This window comes from Lycium barbarum, chromosome 7 (assembly GCF_019175385.1).
Source record: "Lycium barbarum isolate Lr01 chromosome 7, ASM1917538v2, whole genome shotgun sequence".
In the NCBI taxonomy this organism is placed as follows: domain Eukaryota; kingdom Viridiplantae; phylum Streptophyta; class Magnoliopsida; order Solanales; family Solanaceae; genus Lycium; species Lycium barbarum.
In genome coordinates this window covers 122,116,949-122,137,279 of record NC_083343.1, presented here as the reverse complement: position 1 = coordinate 122,137,279, position 20,331 = coordinate 122,116,949, and the positions used below count along the sequence as shown (strand labels likewise).

General features: G+C 36.4%; 1 long non-coding RNA gene and 1 pseudogene across 1 annotated transcript; both read right to left on the bottom strand.

Moving 5' to 3' along the window:
• Positions 1 to 10,037: 10,037 nt before the first annotated feature.
• On the bottom strand, positions 10,038 to 12,985 carry LOC132602539 (cytochrome P450 81Q32-like; annotated as a pseudogene).
• Positions 12,986 to 13,710: 725 nt separating this feature from the next.
• On the bottom strand, positions 13,711 to 16,426 carry LOC132602538 (uncharacterized). Its single transcript, XR_009567818.1, has 3 exons — positions 16,041 to 16,426; positions 15,536 to 15,589; positions 13,711 to 14,358 (listed from the first exon to the last, which is right to left on the bottom strand). It is a non-coding gene; the product is annotated as an uncharacterized LOC132602538 (long non-coding RNA).
• Between the last annotated feature and the right edge of the window lie 3,905 nt (positions 16,427 to 20,331).

Below are 20,331 nucleotides of genomic sequence, written 5' to 3'. Positions count from 1 at the left end.
TAGGATCACAAAAAAGATTGAGGAACAATCTAGGAAATTCCCTTTGGGTTATGCAATAGCCAGAACAAGTTGAAAGGCTATAAATATGAGCTCTTAAAAGAGGAAAAGCATGCAGACATACATACTTTCGTCTCAACCATCCTCAAGTTCTTTGTTCTACTTTTAACAAGCATTGTAATCCTAGTAATTTAGTGTGTACTAAAAAATGAGAAGAGATAAAAATATTGTTGTATTGAGAGATAGTGTCATTGTTCGTTTCTTTGCTGAGCGAGTAAAAAATCAACCTTGTACGTCGTTCGTGAGCATGTCAAAATCAACCCTTGTTTGTTGTTGGTGAGCGAGTAAAAACCAACCTTGTAAGCATAGGCGGTGAACGCGGAAAACAATAAAGGTTGTAGTCAACTCAAATTACAAAGAGTTTAAAGAGATAGCCTCTTTGCAACCCAAGGGGACTGGATTAGGATACCACATTGAAATTCCTAGTGTCATTTATTTTATTGTTCTCATAGTCAGTGGCGGAGCCAGGATTTCCGCCGAGGGGGTTCAAAATATAAAAAGTAAACATACGAAGAAGCCTAAGGGAGTTCATCATCTACTATATATACATAAAAAATAATTTTAACCTTATAAAAACAGTATTTTTTTCCGCCGAGGGGGATCGGATGAACACCCTCGGCTATATGTGGCTCCGCCACTGCTCATACTATATATTATGCACCTTTACTATCTGTTGTAGTTTATCTGGGCCCAAAGAGTAGTCGACTAAAATTTTTACATGCCCCCTCCCCCCTCTTGTACTTCCAAAGATCTCAGTAGTTAAGTGCAAATAAATGAAGCCTAAGACAACATCCAAAATTTATTGAAAAGAGTAAAAAAGACAAACCTCCATTTGATGAAGATAATCATATGTATATTTAGCGTCTACATCAAATTCCTTCTCTTTTTCAGTAACAGACCTTTTCACCATCCTTTTAGTAGTCTGCTTAGTTTTGGGCCTCAGAGGCAAATAATCAAACACCTAATCCTCAATCTGATTGAAACCCACGTTTGACAGATCTTGAATCTCACCCAACACAAACTCTTTTCTTGTTTTGGGCGTATGTTTTTTGAGTTAAAGATTTGGGAATTGTTGTTTCATCGGGGTATATTCTCAGATTGAATTTTTAAAAGTTTGTTTTGGGTTTCCCTCCACATATGCCCGCTCTGGGAAATCGCACCCACATTGTAATAAAAAATGGTCAGGGTCTAACTATTTTGGTCCTTCAGATATACCACTTAACAGAACTAATCCTTAATGAATACAGAAAGTGGTTATTTTAGTACCCTAAAAATGACTTTCCAAGTTAAAGTCTTACATATATTAATTGGAAAAGGACCAAAATTACTCTTATTCGTTATCTTTAGTATCAAAAATACCTCTGCCATCTTAAAATCGGACCACTTCTACTCTTATTCGTTAATAGCTGAATCTTAAATCCTAATGCTTATCTGATTAGATTAATTAGTATAGTTGATCACTCATTTCCGAAATTTTTATCCCCTCTTTTAAAATTCACTTTAAGAATTTATTTAATTTTTCTTTTTCTATTTTCTCCTTCTCTCCACCCCCACACCGCCAAGCCCAAGTGAGAATCTCCGTTGATAAACGACATTTCTGCCAAAAATTCCACAAATTACTCCATCTGCGAAAAACTTCAATGTTCATTCCCCAAAAACAAATTTATCTTTATTTTTTTCTTTCTAATCCATCCTTGGACATGATTCTTCGATGAAAATCAAAGTCCCAGAGCTCAAACATGTTTTGCAATCGGTCCAATCTCAAATTCCTTTAAAAGCTTCTCATTACCATATTCCTGTTCGGGTTTTCTGGGTTCTCATTACCCGAACATACTCGGTAAACAATTACAGTGTATTTATAGGGTAGATTTTCTGTATTTATGTGCATATATTAACTTTTAAACACCTTGAATAAAAGTAAAAGACTTTTTTTTTTTTTTCGAACCCCTGAATGAAAATCCTGGATCCCCCACTGATTATGAGACATAAACAATCTAATTGAAAACATGACATAGACTTTAGGATCATGGAACTTAATGATTTTCACACGACATACTATAACATTATTTTGATTAAGAAAACATACATGAATCTATATGTTTTCTTGAATTATCTTCAACGGAAGTGATTGAATTTTCAGAGAAATTGATATATCTCCTTTGCACTGCATCTTTCTCACGTTATTTGATGGGAATAACCATGAATTACAATTGAGAGAGAACCAGTTTCTTAAGACTACTTTATAATCCAACTACACATAGAAAAGATGTATATAACTAAGTACTCTTTTCTTGATGTGTAATAATGAAGATTTAATAAGCTATTTATAGAAGGAGGATCATTGCGGAAGCACGACATAACATGACACGTGTCACACATGCAGAGCTTCCTTTATGCATGGGCGACAAGTGTCAAAGGCTAGTGACACCTTACCATGCATGCTTGACAACTTGTTAACCATGCAGAATCTTTTATGCATGCGACAAGCGTCAACCATGCCAACTAACAATACCAGGAATGTGTGACATCTATCACCCCTGCGTGGCTCATATCGTGCTTACTCATCACATGTGCTGACAATTCCTTCATATTCCATCACCATCCAAGTATAGACTTGAGTTCAAAATCGAGTCCTCGCAATTAAATGATACATTCTATTGAGAATTACTTACCATTTTAATTTCTCTCCATAATTACCTATTGATATTCCAATTTCTTCAACTATCCTGATTGAATCTCGCCTAACTTTCTTAAGAAAAAGAATTTTGGGGGGGGGGGGGGGGGGGGGGGGGGGGAGAGTCTTTACGTGGAGAAATAGAAGGAACATGTACCACACATGTAAAATTTGAGAAACCATAATGGCTAATCCAAGAATCCAGCCTCTAACTAATACCCATATCGTCACAAATAGTAGTCCATTTCAATCATTCAAACTTTTCCAGAAGCTGAATCAGTTTTTTCCGTATTCCATTTTAAGTGGGTTTAATTTTTTTGCCGCAATATTGCTACACTGGAAAACTTGGTTGTTAGTTCTTTGAGGTGATATATTGTTAATGGGTGCCAGAATCGTACAATGGAGGAGAGGAGGATAAAAGAGAAAAAGAAAACAGACAATTAAAGTGAATTTTGAAGGAGGAGGATTAAAATTTCGAAAAAGTGCCAAATCACCCTCAATTATACTAATTAATCTACTTAGATGAGGATTATGACGGTAGAGCTGTCAAAATAGGCTTGGCCGGTGAGGCCAGCCAAACCCAGCCCTTTATTTAAGTAGCGTTGGGCTAAAATTTCTTTGGTCCATTTACAAGTGAGGCTCAATAGCCCAGCCTCTCTCGGCCCGCTGGCCTGAAGGGTTGGGCTAAGGCTAGCCATTGAGGTCAGAAAAGAATAATAAATAAATTAATTTTAAGAAAATATAAGTTAATTATACGAAAAGATAAAAAGTGATGAAAAAAAAAGAATGTACTTACTACTAAATAGTAGATTAGAAACTAGAGTAGTTATTTTTAGTCTTAGAAATTATATTATGTTTAATTTCTTTTGGATGTGATTTGAATTAGTGATAACTACCAACGCTTTTCAACTCTATAGCACAATTTCTCAATTACAATAATTGCCGATCCAACTTACCTTTTAATCAACCAACACACACTGAAAGTATCTTCCAAGTCATCCTAAATTGGGAAGACATTTAGAGAAAGAAAAATTCAATTATTCACAGTACCATAACTGTCACGCCCCGAACCATGGCCTGGGTGTAACATGGCACTCGGTGCCTGACTGCATGTGACCGAGCGAACCACATGGCTTGCTGAACCATCATGAGGCATACATGAGCGGAAATATAACGTGACGTACATGATGAGCTTTTATAAAATATAGTAAGTCATAATATTAAACCTAAATACTTGGTTAAGTCATGAATGCGAACCATATCATAAATGAGCCAAACCGGCTACCATATGTGGAAGTCTAACATGACACTTGTCTTGTCTATGAAACCTCTAACATGAGTCTGAAAAACACGTAACATACTTGCTGGGACAAGACCCCCATCATACCTTTAGATGCAAAACTAGATAAAGAAAGATAATGCTTAAACCCCGAATGAGATGGGGCTCACCAAAAAGCTGGTACGTGCAAGTCCTAATGAGCAGAAGCGTCGTCCTGTAAATCCATACCTGCATCGTGAAATGCAGGCCCCCGGGCAATAAAAGGGGACGTCAGCACATTGAATGTACTGGTATGTAAAGCAACTGAAAGAAACAACATGGGACATGGAATAACATGATAAGAACTGAAACTGAAAACCTAGACATGAACATGAGCATAAGTACATATATATATATATATAACATAAGTAAAACATGATAAGTAGGGAGAGCATTTCATAAACCGACATATGATATCACCACGTGGATACGTGGAGTCTGGTACCTCGCCGGACCAGTAGAGCCCCCATACCTTGCCAGGGTATAAGGTGGTAACGTGCCTGATGGATCCATTCAGTGTAAAATTAAGGTATCGTCCTAACTGGGCAGAGCGATCCTTGTCCTACGGTGGCTACGCAATTTCAGGCTATCTGAGCCTTCTCGGTAATTCGTGCAACTCCCAATAACATGAACATAATATAATTGGCTAAGAAGCTCATGATTTTCGTGAATTAACTTGTACTTGTCTTGTAATCATGATTTCACGAAATAACTTGTAAACATGGTTTCATGAAATAACTTGTAAACATGGTTTCATGAAATAACGTGTAAGCATGGTTTCATGAAATAACTTGTAAATATGGTTTCATGAAATAACTTGTATTTAGTATGTATGTATCTTGTATCATAGCATGAAAGTAATTATATAATACAGTTGCATGAAAACTTGTAGACATGTAGGATATTCATGAAACAATCATTCTTAGTAAAAAACATGCATGCAAGAACCCATGGAATACAAGATATTGGTTTTCATATATTACGAACGGATTCTCAATAATCATAAAGAAATATTAAGAACTCAATGTTGGAATTATAACAATTCATACATAATATAATCATGGACATGGACCTAGGGTTATCATGAGCATGGTATTGAAACCCTAGTTTTAGTAGAGAATCATAATTTTATGGATTATGAGGCGTGGGGAAGAACAATGATGTTCCCACACGTAGATAGTAACTCTACATACCTTAGTCGCTCCAAAACTTGAATTAAAGACTTGAGCTTTGAAGAAGATTTCCAAAATCTTGAATTCTTGAACCTTGAGATGGGTTTTCTTAAAAACCCTAGTTTTGGAATGATAACTTCTTGTTTAGATTACAAGGATAGGTATTAGAATTGAGTTGGAATAATTAGAATAGGCTTACCTTGGTGTTCTTGATGATGAAAGAGGGTAGGAGGTCGTTCTAGGGCTTGAAGGAATGAAAAATAATGATTTGAACTGATATGGACGAATATATACTGTTCTGGAAAAATTAAATTTTCGGCCCAGTTAAATACTGGCCGTATTTCAAAATACGGGCCATATTTTGAAATACGGACTGCACTGCGTCTCTTCAGTAAAATGGCCATAACTCTTTGTACAGATCTCCGTTTGACCCCCATAATATACCGTTGGAAAGGTATTGCAAAGCTCTACAACTTTCATGAAGGAAGTTTTCCCAAATTCCAAATATGTTTTGAAATAAGGGCCGTATTTTGAAATACGATCCGTATTTAACCATTTGACATTCAATTGCCAAATTCCAGAATGCTCAGAAATCCTTGGTTTCAGTTTACGACTTGAATTACGGACCGTAAAATGAAATATGGTCACTATTCATAGGCGTAAACTCCCATCCTACAACGGAACAGGGAAATTCCAATTCCCACATTCTTTATCTGATTTCTAAGTCTAGGATCATGGTCAAAGCTTACGTTAAAGGTACGAGGTGTTACAAAAACGCACAAGCGCATGTATTTATAGTTAGATAGTGAAAGGAAGTTGAATAAAACTGATAATTGGGGAATATGAAGATGATGAAAATATAATTTTTTGAGGATCAAATTATACGCATTAATGTACATTCATTATCGGGGAAAGGCTTTAGTAAATGAGTGATACTCATCAGGATATAGAACGTTAGTATGGGATTGAATGTTAAATAATGAATGACATAAAGAAGGTGTATTTGATTACTTCCCCACCCACCCCTCCCCCCCTTCCAATTTTTTGGACATCGAATAAGGGGGAAAAATGCAAAAAGTGAGGAAAAAAGATAAATAGAAATTGTGGCCATAGAGATTGATACCAAATGATAACGAATTGATTTGGGGATGAAGCCAAATCAATTCAAACGCGGAAAATTAAAGGATAAGAAGAAAAGGGATGAGAAATAGAGAGATAGATATTTGACTCGAATGGGGGAACCCTATAGACAAATCTAGGAGCCTGTTTGGATGGGCTTATGCCTATAAGCTGCAAATAACTTATAAGCTAAAAAAAATAAGTTGGGGTAGTCTAACTTATTTTTTTTTGGCTTATAAGTTATTTTCAGCTTATAAGCTGCTTTAGATAAGCTAAGTCAAATAGGCCCAATTATTTTTTGAGCTTATTTTAAGCACAAAATGACTTTAAGCTGGCCAGCCAAACACTCAAAAAAGCTAAAAATAGCTTATAAGCAACTTATAAGCTAATCCAAACGAGCTCCTATTGTAACACCCCTCATCTTGGAACTAAGTCTAAGCTCATATCATTAAGGTTCTAGTGGGTTGATAGGCCTATTTCGGGCAGCGATAACTCCTTGATCCGTTGTAAATCTGGAAGGACTTCCTTGGTGAAAGTTGTAGCCCTATTAACTAGATTTCCAACGGTATATCATGGGGATTAAACGGACATCTGTGCAAAGAGTTATGCCCATTTGACTGAAGCCTGTTCGCTGGAAAATTCGTCTACGTTACGGTGACGTTACGGACCGTAACTCGTGTTACGGGCCGTAACAGTGAGCCGTAACACAGACGAAATTTCCAGAACCTCACTGGAAATTTCGTTCACGATACGGTCCCAAGATACGGTCCGTCCCTTGTGTTACGGGTCGTACCTTGTGTTACGGACCGTAACAGTGTACCGTAACACAGGGAGAATTTCTAGAAAACTTTCTGGAAATTTTCGACAAGGTACGACGCCACGTTACGGTCCGTTCCTTGTGTTACGGGACCGTAACATGGGCGTGTTTTGGTCCGCAGTTGAGTTTCGGGTCACCTGACTTCGGGAGGCCATAACCCCATCGTAAGTTGAGAATTTGGGAAAACTCAAAGAATGAAAGTTGTAGATAATTGAAATACCTTTCCAACCATAGGGTGTGGGTTCACAGGCGACGTCGGGATAGGGAGATATGGACGTTTTAAGACAGAATAGTCCCGACCCGTTTTCAAGTTGGGTCAACCCATTTTCCCCTTGGTATATATAGAAAATAAAACCCTAGCAGCCCACTTTTTCTCCAAAATTCAGATTTTAGAGAGAGGAAGTGAGAGAGAAGGGAATCTAGAGAGAAGAAGGAGAAAATCAACCAATTTTAAGGCCTCAAATCCCAAAGTTCGTGAAGGATAATTTGTAGTACAAGTTGTGGTCGTCATTTTAAGCTAAAGATCGGACTTGGGGGTGTTGATTTCGTGGTGACTACCCAAAAAGGTAATATTTCTACTCCTTATTCACTTGTAGTTGTGAATTGATGAATTCTTGGGAGAATAATAATTGGGTTTGTTGAAGGTGATTATATGAATTATGCTAGAATTGTTGGATTGTTGACTTGGGATTGTTGTATTCATATGGTTGATGAAAAATGATGTTAATTACATCTAATGGAGATTGTAGAATTAGCTAGAAGTAAAAGGATGGGGATTTGGTGAAGAAAACACCATTAATGAGGGTTATAAAGCTTAATGCCTATTAAGTGTTTGATAAAATGCTTAGATGAACAAAACATGGATACGGTTGCTAATATAGAATCCCTGTGACTTGTATTGCTATAGATTGAAGTTGAAGGGATTGAAAGACATTGTGATACGCTCAAAAGCGGGAGGTTAAGGTATGTAGAACTTCCATCCACATGTGGGAACCTCTACGCTCTTCCCCATGATCCGTTTATAAAATCTATGAAGTTCAAATCCTAGGGCATTAAATCCAACATATTGGTAGCCCGTAATTATGTATGTATGTACATGAATTCCCGCATATATGTTCGTTATTGTATTCCTAACCTTCCATTATGGACATTAGGAATCCTAGCTTAATCCATGAATCATGAATTCTTCCTCATGTTTTCTCGTTATGTTCATATGAAACTGTATGAGTTGTTTTGCAAGTTATAAACATGTTTTCAAGTCAACTACAAATATATGATTTTGAACTATTGTATTACTCATGAATCAAGAACATGTTTACAAGATTATTGCATGAAACCATATTTACAAGTCATTTCGTGAAATCATGATTTCAAGACAAGTACAAGTTAATTCACGAAAATCATGGGCTTCTTAGCCAACTATATTATGTTCATGTTTTTGGGAGTTGCACAAATTACCGAGAAGGCTCAGATAGCCTGAAACTACGGAGACACCGTAGGACAAGGATCGCTCCGCCCGGATAAGACGATACCTTAATTTTACACTGAATGGATCCATCAGGTACCTTACTACCTCAGACAAGGTATGAGGGCTCTGCTGGTCCGGTGAGGTACCAGACTCCACGTACCCACGTGGTAAATTACTACCTTATACCCTGGCAAGGTATAGGGGCTTTGCTGGTCCGGCGAGGTACCAGACTCCACGTAACCGCGTGGTGATATGTTATGATATGATATGTCGGTTTATGAAATGCTCTCCCTACTTATCATGTTTTACTCATGTTATATATGTATATGTACTCATGCTCATGTTCATGTTCATGTCCAAGTTTTCAGTTTCAGCCCTTATCATGTTATTCCATGTCCCATGTTGTTTCTTCCGGTTGCTTTACATACCAGTACATTCAATGTGCTGACGTCCCCTTTTTATTGCCCGGGGGCCTGTATTTCATGATGCAGGTACGGAGTTACAGGACGACGCTTCTGATCATTAGGATTTACTCGTACCAGCTTATTGGTGAGCCCCATCTCATTCGGGGTTTTAAGCATTGTATTCTCTATTTAGTTTTGCATGTAAAGGTATGCTGGGGGCCTTGTCCCAGAAATTATGATTTCCAGTCAGACTCAAAATAGAGGTTTCATAGACTAGACAAGTAAGTTATGCCATGTCAGACATTTGTAGTCGTATAGCCATTTTGGGTCACTCATGTTTAAACAAGTACATTATTAAGTATTATGACTTATTACGTTTTATAAAGGCTCATCATGCATTCACGTTAAATTCCGCTTATGTTATGTATCATGATGGTTCAGCAAGTCATGTGGTTCGCTCGGTCACATGCAGTCAGGCACCGAGTGCCGTGTTACGTCCAGGCCATGGTCCGGGGCGTGACACCTATATTAAACCTAAACCCTTTTAATTTGAATTCAAACATCCAAAAGGACCAAAGCAATATGTATCAAGGCAAGAAGTTCACTTGAAATCAACAAATGAACAATCTTCATGAATTCATTGGAAACAAAAGGTTCTACAACCAACAATGGAATCCACCATCATATGTCTAAACTAACACTAGATTCTACCTAACAATCTATCACTCAAAATATGAGTATCTCTCAAATATTCATCATCAAAGTCTAAGTGTAAATTAGGGTCATCCTCCTACTTATACTTCTAGGAAATAAGAAGAAACCTAACTATTACATTATTTCCCTTGCACCTTGTCTATGCCTAGCTTTATAATATAGCGAGCTACTTGAAATTAGATGTTATTTTTGCCTTAGTTTATGTTTAGTAAGGTGTTAATAGACAAACGCAACGGCGTTTTTCTGCATTTATTAGTTCTTTCTGAAAAGAGAAAGTGCAGGGGAGAACTGTGATTACAACTGAGAAAGAAGGTTAACAATATTGTGGCGTGGCCTAAATTTTGCTAGCAATGGTATAGCCTTAGGCATAGTGAGTCCAGGTACTTCAGTCATGTCAACCAGCTCTTCACTTATCCTCTTCCATTCAAAGCACTGAATAATTGATCCTAGTGCCAGACTAACCACATACATTGCCAAATTCTCACCTAGACATCCTTTCTTGCCATATCCAAATGGCATTAGCCTGAACCCGTCTCGTTGCCCTTTGAAATCCATAAACCTTTCAGGCTTAAACTCATTTGGCTCTTCCCAAAACTTAGCATCATTTTGTATTGCCCACAAATTCACTAGCAACATTGTACCACGGGGTACATGAAAACCTCCAACTACACACTCATCCGAAGACTCGTGTGGGACAAGAAATGGAACAACCGAGCACATTCGGAGAGTTTTGAAAGTGCAATAGGGGGGGTGAATTGTTAAAATTTTTCGATCTGTTAGTCGACTAGGTTAAACTAGTAGTCGACTACTTACTCAGTGAATGCTAAAGTAAGGTGCAGAAAATAAATGACACACGTATTTTATACTGGTTCAGATTCAAAGTGAATCCTAGTCCAGTCCCCTTGGGTTGCAAGGGTGTTCTCTGCAGCTCTTTTATAAGGTTTGGTACAATGGAGGTTTTGAATGAAGTTCCTACGTCTACACTCAAAACACTCTTATTCTTTTTGATACAAAGTCTCACAAAATGTAACCCTCCTTTCTTTTTTGTTACACTATAAATCACTCAGACTAACAATGTTTGTTTAAAAGTAAAGCAGAGTAATGGAGAGAATGAGACTGTTGCACAAGTCTGGCGTTTGTGAAGCAGCCCTTTTATAGAGTTTTAGGCTCTTCATGCAGAGAGATCAACCCAAGGGATTTGATCCTTGGAAATAGAATTAACGATCTTATTTCCAAGAATAAGACTGAGCTTTTGCTGCTTTCCTTGTGCGTCGAGGCAACATTATCATTCATCAAGGTTTTTACACTTCATGAGATATGTCTTTTAATGTTGGAGATGGCCTTTCCTTCTTTGAAACGATTTGATGCTGCTGGAATATTTCTTCTTTAATGTTGCAGATATCTTTTCCTTTCTTGAATGATTTTGTACTGCTGAAGAGTACTGTTGTTAACAACGTTAGGGCTGGGGAGTCATTATTTGAATGAGCCCAGGTCGTTGGGGCTGTTTTTGTGGGCTCCCATCTTGTTGGGGCTGTTTTGTGGGCTCACATATATTCCTTGTGCGATTTAACTACTATACCTGCACAAGTAAAATTGTCATCATAAAAACTTGACACTAACAAGTTTTGTTTATAATTCCATGGAGATAAGGGAGTTGAGCAAGGTCTGAATCATCAAGTAATCTTGATGACTCTCTAATGTAAGTGTTGATCTCGTGTCGAGCTTTCTTTAGTGCTTCGGGATTGTTTAGAAGAAGTGATAATGCCCATTCCATTGTATTAGTTGTAATATCAGTTCCTGCTGTTAAAATGACTATTGCCATGCCCCTAATCACTTCATTTGTATAATAATTAGGTTATGAGTCTTGGAGTGATAGAAGAACATCAATCATGGTATTGTTCTTTTGCTCAACAGAAGATCCTGTTTTGTTGTTCTTGTGCTCTTCAATCAAATCTTGCATGAATTTATCCCTCTTCTCCTTCAGAAAGTTCAACTTATCTTCAAGTTTGTTTACTCCAATCCAGTTAAGCATTGGCACAAAATCTCCTATATTTGTTGCACCACTCAATTGGAAAGTTTCTGTTACAATCTCTTTAAACCTCCTAGATTCCTCCAATTTCTCACCAGAATCACCATAGTATTTTTCCCAGCAATCATCATCATCAGGTTGTTCATTGTCATCTCAAAGAAAGCCACTTTTATATCCACCATGTTCGTGTTAGAATCTCCACCACTGGTTTTACCCCTTACAAGTTGCTGGAGGAGATCGCGGTCCTCATGCCTACGGATATCAGCAAACATTTGAATTCTTTGAGTGGACAAGATTTCAAGAGTAGCAATCCGTCTTAGGTTGCGCCAATGTTGGCCATACGAAGCCCAAACAAGAGTGGTATAATTGTAACCAAGATGTTTTCCAACAAGCAACCTTGGTCGGTTGGCAAAAACAGCGTCGTTATTGGTGAAACATTCTTCTGCAAGAAAAGGGGAAGAGACAAGGTGATGTGGCACCTCTTTATGGCCAGCATTGCTATTTATCTTTTTTGTGGTTTTTTTGCATTTTTTCTCCATTTTTTACTAACTAATGAATTAAAAAAATGCATCGTAGGTAAATATAGCAATAAAGTCATGTTGCAGCAGTAAATGCTAGATCTTTGCAGCTATGCCCAAGTAACGGCTTTGGCTGAATCAGCCCAAACACTTTTATCATTACCATCATATTCCAAATCTTTTCAGCTGCTAAGACCTTTACCTTTTCGTTTTCTCCTATAAAATAAATGAGGGGGAAAATTGATCTTGTAAACTTTAATTAGAACCGTGAACTTTTGCATCCCGTACATAGTTAAATCTCCTAAAATTAATTTTATTAATTCTCCTCTCTTAAGACAAGAAACATATTAATCTTTTTTTCCCTTTCCTTTTCACTTATGGATGTTGAAGTTTCACTTTCATAACACATGCCCCTTTATCTTCCTAACCTATATTTTTAATAGTCTCCATAACTCCTATTCCTTTTATGTCCATAAGCCCCAAATTTAAATGTGTAAGTTTATGATAATTTATTGTGTTCCTCCATGAATACCTATATAAATGTATATTGTAAGAGAAGTCTGTTTGAACCAAATGTTGGTGGTACTGTAATTCACATTTGTTGTATTCATATTGGCCTATTCTTGGCCTTTTTAGTTACTCATGTTGAAGATACTCCTGATCAAAGAAAATTAGACTCGACCTTATAGAATATCATTTTGTTGCACCGGTAAAAGCTATTGCATGGACTACTATCAAATTTGCTTTCTTACTTTATGAATTATACTTTATCTTTCACATTTTCTATAATGCAAAAAATAATTACTTTTTGTCTTCATGTTGACTTTTCTTTTGTGCTATAATTTGTGAAGGCCATTATGTTGGATTCTTCATATTGAAGTGCATAATACTACGAAGAGGTTAGTAATTTGTTTTCCTTGAAGATACATGCTTGGTTAGTAATAAGCTTACATGGGGATATCATGAATTGAGATGGAGATTGTTTTTTTAAAAGACAGTCGGTGCATATAGATGGAATTAAAGAATAGAAAATAAAAGAAAAAGAAAAACAACAAAATGAAATTTTGAAAGAATTTGATTAAATAAAATGCAAAACAGATATCTTAAGTCCGCAACTTGTACTGAAATTTGTTCCTTAAAATGAATTAGAAAAAATTATGAAAGGAAATATTTTATTTGCCAAAACAAAGAAAAAATTGAAAAAGAAAGTGTAATTTAATGAACAAATATCACAACTTGTGTTGCTGTTTTTTTATTATTATTTTTTATTTTTGCTTTTCCCGTCCTGCTTTTAGTTATTATTTTTCATGATTTCACGTTTTCTTTTTATTTATATAAATAGAAAGAAGTTACAGAAGAACAAAGTTTAATGAATGAAATAATTAAATACTCTATATACAAATTTATAGATATTACATAAAGAAAATCATGTATTAAAAGTTACAACCCAAACAAACACACCAATTTGAAGGTGAAAATTTTCCTTTTAAATCTGTTTCTTTCATTTCAATTAAAATTTGATAATGAAAAATGTAGTTCATTTGAGCATTAATTATAATAAAAATCATATATCGTTTGTCACACCCCAACCTTGGGGGGTGTGGCCGGCACCCAGCACCGGAAGGGCCGAGCGAACCAACTGTGATATTTGAACTCTGTAACATGAATCATAGGCCGACAAGGCCACTGAATAACAATTGTAAAAAGTATATCATGAAAACCTGCAAGTAGAAAGGCCCAACAACACATATATGCATAACTAGGGCCGACAATGCCACAACCAAGAAAAACAACTAGTCAGAAGGCCGGCAAGGCCAAACACAATACCTGTACACTGACTGATAGTCTGTAAGCCTCTAAGAGCACTAATATGCATCAACTGGTCGGGACAGTGTCCCCGATGTAGCTATAGCCATACTATATATATATATATATATATATATATATATATATATGCATGCATCCTATTTGATGACTCTGACTAGGAACTCCGGAGAATGGAGTGCGAACATTCCTGCTGAACTCTGGTATCCTACTGAGAAAGGTACACCAATCCGTCTACCGGTACCTGTGGGCATGATCACAACGCATAAAATGCGTCAGTACGAAATATGTACCGAGTATGTAAGACGATAAGTGTAAACATAACATAAGCATAAGAGATATAGATAACATGGGAAGAGATGTAGAGACAACCTGAAATTCTAAATGAGGCCACTGAGGGCGACCATAACCATGACAGGAATATAACTGTATGCTCGTAAAATCATTCCTCACTGTGGAGGCATATACCATATCATATCATATAATAATAATAAATCCCTCTGTGGGGTGAGCTCATCATCATAACATCATTTGTGCCCAACTGATCAGTGGCAATGCACAGCTACGTGCCTACCCGGCCGCCTACAACATGACTTAGTAAAAAAAGAAATGCATCTAGGTGCACAGCTACGTGCCTACCCGCCGCCTACAACACGGCTCAGTAAAGAAAGAAACATGTCTAGGTGCACATATAAGTGCCTACCCAGCCGACTATAGCGCGGCTCGGTAATGAAAATAAATACATATATATATATATAAGTGCAATGTAAGACTGACCTCAGAAGAGCTATCATAAAAAGAGTCGGAGTGACCTATTGTCGTTACCCTCTGACTATCGTTATTATCGCTACGTTCTTTACCTTTCAATTCAAGAGACAACAACATGGAGAACATGTAAGATACTTGGTATGAGTTACACATGAAATAGAGTTCAACTCGTTCGGTTGGTATATGATCAATCCAAGTTTAGCGGAAACATTACAATTCGGTGGCCAAAAGAGATATGGAAGCATGAAAGGCATTTGATGCAATCATATATGAAATAAAGATTAATCCATCACAAGGAAGCGTATTCATCTCATGTTTAGTGGAAACTAATATCTATGAAAGTTCCGTCATCAATAAGTGATGGGCAAGAAAGATAAGAATGCGGGAATACACTTTAATACAAGCTATTTCAGAGAAGAGGTAAGCTTAACCATTTCGGGATACGACCGACTCAAGTTTTACGATAACGTTTCAATAACTAACCAAGGAAACATGGAAATATGGACAGTAATTTAATATAAGTCATTTATGAAGTAGAGGGCTGCTCAAGTATAAGAACATGATCGACTTATGTTTTCACGGAATGAATGTATCAATGAAACGTTCGTCGAGTTCTAGTCATGCCCCAAAAGAGAAGAGAAAGCCCTACATACCTCGTGTTGCCAATACGATCCAACAACGAACTCGTCGTAACTAGTATGCCAATCCTATAACAAGGTGTACATGAATGAACTTAGATGCTAGTAAATCGCGTATATCAAAAGATAAATCGATTCTAAAATGAAATGGGTAGCATTTCCCCTATTCTTTAACGACCACAACTCAATCAACAACAACAACAATAACCTCATATAAGCCTCTTTAAACTCAAAACGTCAACTTCCAAAGATATACACCAAACATCCCAATATACGCTTCATATACGATATCTTTATACACTTGCTTCTTCCAAATTCAAGAACAACAACATAACAACATCAACCCCCTTATATTTCAGAGAATCCAGCCACAATAACTCGAGATCATATTCCAAATCAGTCCACAAAACTAACAAAAGCTCTATCATGTATCCTAACTTCTCTTCCACAATTTCTTTATCTAACAAGTTGACTAAAGACTAAACTAACTCAAGAACATAGAGAAAAGATGTAATCTTACCTCAATCGCACCAGATTAACCTTAATCTTAGGATACTTCACCAAGAAGAAAGCTTCAACTTCAACCCAGAGTGATCCCGAACTTGCTAAGATTTGGAGGGGACCGAAGTTATAATCATGAAATCGATGGAGGAACACAACTATGTTTGATCTAGAATGAACTTGACTTTTAAAGAACTTGAGAAATTTTTTTGTAGCAATAAAACCTTCAATTACATGCTGCTGCACTTCGTTGGTGAACGAGAAAAGAGAGAAAATGACTTTATTATCCTATACGAATGAAAGTGTAAGTGAATTGTAAAATTTTGTGCAATTCTTGAACATGAAAGACGTAAATAATTATAAAGGAATGGAATTGTCCTTTTTGCTGGCAGTTCCTTTTGATGCCACCCAATCCCTTTCTTAATCATTAAGTACTTATCTTTATCCATAAAATATATAATTAATATGTAGAATAAGAGCTTTTAATATCTTTCTAGTGGTACTATTATTTGTTTTATAAAAATAGAGTAAATTACTCTTAGAAATACATATCTCATAAATTAGGATATACAGTAACACTTCATAAAAATTTGGGCCAGTTAGATGTTTTATCAAATTCTAATTTTCCAACCCAATATCAAAAGTACCAATTTTTGTACTATTAATTCTCAAAATTGAAAAAGATAACTTTCTTTTTTTATGAGAAAATAATTTCTATCTTTACACTAAGGAAAATTCCATTTATAAACTTCTTCATATCATGTGTATAATTTAAAGCATATCCAAAAAGTAGTAGCAAATTTTAACTATATAAAATCATATTTATAAATTTTTTTCACAAAAAGGTTTCACTTAACAGAAAATACATTATCAAGACTGTATATAATAGTTTCGAAACTCGTCAAACTTATGGGTCTTACATCTATAACCTCATGTATGATTTTAATCCTCTGAATCCATATTGATCAACTCGTGACGCATCTTAACGTAAACGTACGGGATGTTACATCTTTATAATATTTCAATACATTCAATTAATTTTTGTATGTATATATCTGACAGATTAAAAGATCCTGAATGGAATGATTTTGAATATCGATTTATTAGTAAAAAACCTTCTCCAACTTTTGAATTGTTGAAACAAGAACTACGTGCTCGACTTTCTATTAATAATTTTGGGAATCCCATAAAAATTATGACCTGGATCAGATCAATTCTTTTTTGAATCTCTGTACGTGCAATTCCCTCGACGCTAGAGGATGTTACTTCAGTGCTTTTTAATCCTTTCAAAATGGCAGCAACATACCCTTTTTGCGATTTCTATCAAAGAATCCTACAGAACTCAAGGTGCAAGTACAACAAAAAAGCAATTCAGTAACCTGGAAAGTTTTCATCTATTTTGTATTTGAGTATTTTGGCGACATGGCTGAGTGGTAAGGCAGAGGACTGCAAATCCTTTTTTCCCCAGTTCAAATCCTGGTGTCGCCTGATCAACAAAAAACTAGAAATCTCTTTGAATAGTTTTTTAATGTTTTCTATTTCAACTACATTGTTTCTTTTATAACCGCGCGAAGCGCGGACTAATTCACGAGTTAAGCTAAATCCTTAATTGATTATGCTTGTCTGCGGTGGCCCCGGAACAATCCTACTCCATCAATTAAGATCCCTTTTTTGTCATAAGGAATGAGTGAAATTTTGTCCTTTAGTGTTGAACTTTCAACTTATGGAAGTATATGTTATGGGCCTCATAGATTGTGGTATAAAAATAAGATCACAATTATGATATAAACAATACCGAGATTTCTAATTTCAATTGTACCAAATATGCTATTTAATATAATCTCTTGTTCCACCAACTAAACGATCCTTGAATTAATTTTCTAAAACGGATTGCGAGTACTGGAATCTCCTAAAAACATCAACTAACAATTACTAAAACTTTGGGCACCAAGTACTTGGAGGATCGTTATTTTAAAAAATGCTGGAACTGATGAAGTATTTATTTAGTCGCTTCAGAATCAAATTCAATAACCCGCTTGTACGTAGGAGGGTGAAGTGATATAAACTTAGTTTCTCTAAATTTGAAGTAGAAGTATAAGTTGGCAAAATGTCTACGGTTAAAAACGAAGGTGCGGCTCAGGTAAGCCCTCAATCTTGCAATCTCATCAACATCATCACCAGTGACCACAATATTCTAAACATTTACTATGATGCGGCTCACTGTCTTCTTGGTTTCGTCCAGTCATTAATAACTTGATTAGTTTAGATAATACTAGATAGAAACAACATTTTCTTAGGATGAACAATATAAAGTATCTTCTTTGTCGATAACAAGCCTTTCCTTTCTTCATGAAGGAAGAGAACCGGAAAGCTTTGAGGCGAGGAAAATCGGTCTATAAAGACACACTAATTCTCTCTCTTCTGCCTATCGCTTTATCTAAGCCATCTACATATCAAGATTCATATTCGAATTAGTTCCTCGTCCTAGTCAGAGACTATTGTGTTCGCCAGTAATCCAAAAAAGAGGCGAAGTAGCAGTATTTTTTTTTTTAATTATGAACGACACGTTTCACCTGCTCCCTCCCATTGTCCACTAGTCCTCCTGTCCATAGCAAAGAGAAGGCGAAAAGGCGCCACTGAAGCAGCATACACAGGTTTCCATTTCTACGTAACGATAAAGCAGGATAGCATATTGTATCTATGTATTTGAATTTGAGGGTAAAAAGCTCGCTTATTGATAGCCCATAAGTTAATTCATGGACAGATGGACTAATACGACAATTAAATCAACCTTTTGTTTGAAATAAGTACTCCTTATCCATCTTCTCAAGAACTATGGAATTTCAAAAATTTCATCTATGGATTACACATCTTCACAACTTTATTAAAATTTCCCAAGCAAAAAAAAAAAAAAAAAAAAAGAACTCACACAAAGTCAAGTTTTCTAATTTAAGGAATGATAAGCTTTCTAACTTTATGAATCGACCTTCTGCACACTGGGCACACCCTACTGTCAACATCCATGATCCTGCAGGAAACTGATTTTATGAGAATCTTCATAACTTTTTATTATCTCTAAAAATTTATTTTGAGACTTTGTGGAAATAGTTATTACCTCTGAGCACATTCTTGGCAAGTTGCACAATGACCACAGGGAAAAAGCAGTTTCTTGGATTGTCATAGCAGATGACACATTTTCCCATCATATAAATCATCTGAAGAGCTTGATCTGCCAGAATTTGCCTCTTCTTCACATCTTCCATAAATTGATCTTACTTCCTTCTGTGGGAAAATTGGATCGATCTCAGTTATTTGTCTTAATACTGACCTTTCTTCTGCATAACTCTCGTCATCACAAGCCCCTAAAGATTTCAATATAATGCAAATGATTATTACTGATACTCCTGTTGCAACATTAGGCAAGGCCAACATTTGTAGTACTAGTCAATATAACATAATGGTAATAATCTTGAGACTTCCCATTTCCAAGTTGGAATATCCATCGCTTGCAATAATCCTCCTGGCTTTTGATGCTCGATTTTCACTTGTTGGCAATTTGGACATTGTGCTACAAATTCTGCTATGTCTTTATTCACTCCATCCCACCAATACATTAACTTGAGATCGTGATACATTTTTGTCGCTCCTGGGTGAATAGAATACCGAGAGTAATGAGCTTCTTCTAGAATCCGATGACGTAGTCCTGCAATATTTGGAACACATAGCCTGTCTCGGTATCTAAGAACTCCATCTGTAGAAACTTCAAATGGCGACTTCTCTTTCTCATAAAAGATATCTCTATAGTGACTCAACTGAGGGTCCTCATATTGGCGCCCTCTCACCTCCATATCTAAGGATGAACCAGCTGGGTTGTGGATACCAACTCTTGCATTACCCGAATCAATTAGACGAACTCCGAGGTTAGCTAGCTGGTGAAGCTCACAGATTAATTCGTTCTTCTCTAGAGGGACCTCACATAGACTACCCATTGATTTGCGGCTAAGTGCATCAGGTACTACATTCGCCCTTCTAGGATGATATAAAATATTCACATCCTTTAATAATTCTAACCACTGCCTCTGCTGAAGATTCAACTCCTTCTGTTTGAAAATATATTGGAGGCTCTTGTGATCAGTATAAATATCAACATGTACACCGTACAAGTAATGTCTCCACATTTTTAGCGCATAAATAACCGCGGCCAATTCAAGATCATGGGTCGGATAGTTCTTCTCATGTTTCCGCAACTGCCGGGAAGCATAGTCAATGACCTTACAGTGTTGCATCAGCACACAGCCTAACCCAACACC